Genomic DNA, 5,018 nt, shown 5'->3' on the forward strand with positions numbered 1-5,018 from the left:
CGGGCTGAGCTGTGGGCTGGCATGATTGGGCCAAGTCCCTGAGGTCACTTAAATATTCTGGTGTTCAAGGACTTCATCCTAGTCCCAGGCAGTGGAGGGCCACATGTTCTCATTGTGTTGGGGAATTTCCCTGTGAGTGTCCCTAGCCCCAGCAGCTCTTTCTTCTACTCTGTAGTGGGGAGCATGCTCACAGGGGTAGATACATGCTATTTTCCTTTTCTTTCCCTGCCTAATCACCTATTCCAGAGACAGCCTGAAAGGGCTTTTCTGTTCCTTTTGACCTAGACTTGCAATCTCATCCCAGAACTGCCAGAGGGTAGTGCTGCATGCTGTCTGGTTCTCCTTTCTCGCACTTGAGGCTCAGTGCTCCGCTAGACAGAGAACCGACTAAAGCCCTGCAGCTCTCTGAGCCATTTTATCCTGACAAGCTGTAAGCACAACTCCCAAGTCCTCCCATCCTTTCAAAGCCTGTGAAAACATTTGCAACATGAAAAAATACTAGGGTACCAAAAGAGAAATTGCAAAAATCAAATTCATTTCAAAACAACCATAAAAATCATCTCAAAATGTTATAGCAAAATAAAATTACTACTTAATGTGGAATTTTTAGCTCATTTTAATATATTTGATATAATGGAGGTTAGGACTTCCAAAGATCTTAAACCCATCCTGGGTTCCTTCAATTACACAGCCTTTTTCAGGTATCCTTTTCCCTCCTCTGGTTTCTTGATAGTCTCTTTGGGAAGAAATACAACTGTGTCCTCCCCTCTGGCAGCAAGGACTATGAGGGTATCTGAAGATCTACTCAGCCTAGACCTGGAGGACCCCCAGAGACAGCATGGATTTGTTAGAAGCTCTAAACACATGTGTTCTGTGCCCATGACCATGTCTTTCCTTTCTCGGTCCCTTGCAGCCCTGTGAGATGTTTGGCTTTCTCCCATTTTCCTGACCTTCTGCAGCTCCCTTTCCTGCAAGCCTGAGTCTCTTCCCCTGGTCAGTTGGTCCCTGCGGGAATGGGCTGCAGCCCAGTGCTGGAAGCAGGCTATGGCTGGGCCTCTGGTCAGTCAGCAGGAAGGACCACCTTATCCTGAAATACACCCAGGGGGTTGCTCTGACGGTTTTTCTTTGTTGTGTGAGTACTCCCTGTACCACGCTTAATACTCAGATACATCGGAGGATGTTCCAAAGCAACACAGTAATGAAGCTCCAGCCCTGCCTTGCAGAGGCCACTTCACATTCCGGAGGCGCCAGCAGGGAGATTCCCTTCTCCGACACTGCCATCCCGTCAGGCAGGGCCACCACACCTACTCGTTCAGGCCTCCCGCAGGCCATCCCACCTCATCCTCATTAAAGCCTGTGATGAAAGGAGCAGAGTTGTTTTTCAGACTCACAGTGAGTTATTGATCAACACTGATAATGCAAGAAGCTTGATCTCACCCTGAACTGGCAGAGATTAATTAGCTTGATTCACAAGCATAATCCCAATTAGGCGCAAAGAAGAAAGGAGAGAAAACACAAAGGAACTATTCTTGCCCAAGAACCACCGACCTTCTGTCCAGGGGTGGAGAGGGAGGAGGAGCAGGAAACCAAGGAAGAAATAGGTAAACATGTTCCAGCACCTGAGAGCTTCCTGCCCAGTCCATGCTCAGGGCAACCAGCCCATGAGCACAAATGTGAGGAGGGGTGCCTTCCTGCCAGGATCACCTATGATAATGTGCGTTTATTTTCTCAGCTTTGCTAGCTGCCTAATGGTGCACAGGAAGGCACAATTAAGCAGGAGGTACCTGCTTAATGTAAAGTACCAGCTCTAGGCTTACTCAGCTTCAGGGGTGAGGGTGCCAGCAGTGGAAAACTCCGCTCCATCAGGCTGGGCGAGAAAGGTTGGATGGGGAGTCGGTAATTACCCTGAAACCTCAGTAGAACTAGTGAAAGGAACCATTTTCTGCACCTGGGAAGCGGGAGCTATCTTGTTCTATGTCATTTTCTAGAACTTTCCAGCCAGGATTGACAGCCCAAATGGCTCTTTCCTGGTGTTGGGGAGAGCAACAGTAGGCAGGCGTGACCTATGCTGTAGCAGCCTTGAGATACAACTAACCAACCTAACGACTCTGAGCTTCAGTTTCCTCTCCTGTAAAATGGGGATAATTAATAATCACACTATGAGATCTGAGGAATTCGGAGGTGCATGGCACATAGCAGGCACTTCCTAACCCCATAAGGAAGGCAAGGCAAGGGAGCAGCAAATCAAAAACTGATGACTGGTGCCCTGACCTGGGTGGCTCAGTTGGTTGGACATTGTCCTGCAAAGCGAAGGGTTGCTGGTTCAATTCCCAGTCAGGGCACATGCCTGGGTTGCAGGTTTGGTTTCTGGTCAAGGCACATAGGGGAGATGGCCAATGCATGTTTCTCTTTCATATCAATGCTTCTCTGCCTCTCTCTAAAAGTAAATAAATAAAATAAAAATTTTAAAAAACCTGATGACTGGCACACTAACTTAAAAGGCCTGACAGTGTGTTGGGCACACTCGGACCCCACCATCACTGAGATCGCAGTGGTGTGGGAAGACAGACAAGTAGCAGGAGCAGACAGTGTGACCAGGGAAACACAGTGGACTCCATCACCAAAAGACAAGGGCCCTGGCCAGGGCTGACAGCCACGGAGGGGGTTGCAAAGAAGGCTGCCTGGAAGGGGTGCCACGCCCCTGAGTCTGACCAGGAAATGAGGCAAGAACTCAAGGGTGAGCTAGGTGCTGATGAGCACAGGACGGTTGGTAATGATGAGCTCAGGATGTTAGGGACAAAAGGCAGTCCGCATCACAGTGGGCAGAGCAGGAACAGAGAAAATGCCCTGCCCCTCCCCATCAACCACCCCACACCTGCACCGAAATGTGGCCCCTCAAGTCTTCCTACTCGGTGGGCTGACCTGTGTTTGTATCTTGGTTCAAGCCAACCGACTACAAAAGTGGAGCTGTGGGCCACTTTGGGAAGCTTGAACATTGACTGGACACTTGATGCTATCAAGAAAATAAGTGTCAGCCCTGGCTGGTGTAGTTCAGTGGATTGAGCGGGGGCTGGGAACCAAAGTGTCCCAGGTTCGATTCCCAGCCAGGGTACATGCCTGGGTTGCAGGCCATAGGCCATAACCCCCAGCAACCGCACATTGATGTTTATCTCTCTATCTCCCTCCCTTCCCTCTCTAAAAATAAATAAATAAAATCTAAAAAAAAAAAGAAAAGAAGTGTTTATGCCTTTAGATGTGATACAGTGGTTGTTTTCTCCCAGTCCTCATCTCTTAGGGAGGCACACTGAAGTGTTCACAGAGGGAGTGATAGGAGGTCTGGAATTAGCTCCAGTATAATCCGGTGACGGCCAGTGCGGGTGGAGAGGGTAAGGGGTTTACACGAAACCAGGCAGGGAGTTGATAGTTGTCAGTGCTGGGTGACATGTATATGGGGGTTCATTGTACTCTTTACTGTAGAAGTTGGACATTTTTCGTGATAAAACATTGAAAGAAAGAAGTAGAAAGGCATGCAGGCAGGAAGGAAAGAAGGCAGAGAGGGAAGGAGAGGAAGAAACAGATTATGCTCCATTGTCCCTTGTGAAACCTTCCTCGAGCCCCATGTTGGCAGCAGGAGAGCAGGCTATTTCCTGTGGCCAGAGCACTGAGGGCCCTGAGGAGACGGGGCACATCCAGGGCGTAGCCCCAAGCCCACACCATGGAGACAGCCAGCAGGACAGGCCGTGCACATGACATCAGGTGGTGCAGGTGGGACCAGAAGGGAGGCACTGGAAAGGAGGATGTTGAAAGCCGTCAAGGAGGAGGCAAGGTGAGCCAACCTCCCTTCCTAAGGAAAGGATGGTGGGACCGTCGAGGTTGGTGGTGGGGAGGATGCTCCAGGATCAGAGCAATTTTTTTTCTTTTGAAGGAGAAGGAAAAGCCCCAGCTACCAAGCCAGTGGGATCTGGAGAGACACAGGCCACTCAGGGCAGTCTGTGCTCTGACAACTGAAATGTCTGTTCCCACACCAGCTGGCAGATGGCTCTGTTCTAGGTGCTGGGCCTGGCACCACGGGGACAAAGCTTCACCCGCAGGCCTGCCCTCCCCAGCCCCCAGTCATTGCCTGCCTCCCGTTTCCCTGAGGCTTCTCTGAGGTGCCTGTAGCACTGAGACCCCAACTGCACAGACCAACCATCTCCCAGAGGAAGGGCTACATCCCAGCACAGCCTGCAGGGGCGGGTAACGTGTCCAGATCTGCCCAGGGAGGCTGCTAAGGGGAGGGAGAGTCTGCTAACCAGTTTGGGGAAAAGTGGATTTTGCAACAACCTGGATGATGTTAAGTGCTTGGGGGGCCTGGGAAGACCAAATATTTAATATTTGGAAAAGAGGCTGTCTAAACAAAGTAATTAGGAGGCTCCTTTGTAGTGATATGAAAGAGATGAATTGGGTTTATCCGACATCAAAGGACAAGGAGATACAGTGGGGAGGAGGCCGCTGGGCAGTGTGGTAGGCCTGCAGTGGAGACTGCCGCAGTCTCGGGGGCGGGGAAGGAGTGTTCCCCTAGTGCGTTTTGAGGTAGGCTTTGCAGGAGCCCCAGTAAAACTTCATCCCACTCATTCAACACGCTTCCCAAAACCTAGCTCTCAGATTCAGGTTTAACATCCCCAAAGCCACCCTTTCACAGCGCCACGTACCACCACCCAGGAGAGTGCCAGGGGCCTGCCCTGCACTGTGTGCCACCGGGAAGCGGGTGCTCATGGGCTGCTCCTTCTTGAGGATAAACCAAGGACTTCAGGCAGCAGGCGGGGCAGTCCAGCAAGCTGGGGCTTCGAAGTTGGAGAAGCTGGGTGAGCGTTCTGCTCTGCTTCCACAGACTGGCAACCCTGGGCAAGGCCTTCAGCCTCTCTGAGCTGAGGTCCCCAACCTTCTTGGCACCAGGGACCAGTTTAGTGGAAGACTATTTTTCCACGGACCAGGGCAGTGGTGGGAGGGAGGGGTCTCCAGATGATTCAAGCACATTA

This window comes from Phyllostomus hastatus, unplaced genomic scaffold, assembly GCF_019186645.2.
Source record: "Phyllostomus hastatus isolate PE091 unplaced genomic scaffold, TTU_PhHast_1.1 phas_scaffold_501, whole genome shotgun sequence".
NCBI lineage: Eukaryota > Metazoa > Chordata > Mammalia > Chiroptera > Phyllostomidae > Phyllostomus > Phyllostomus hastatus.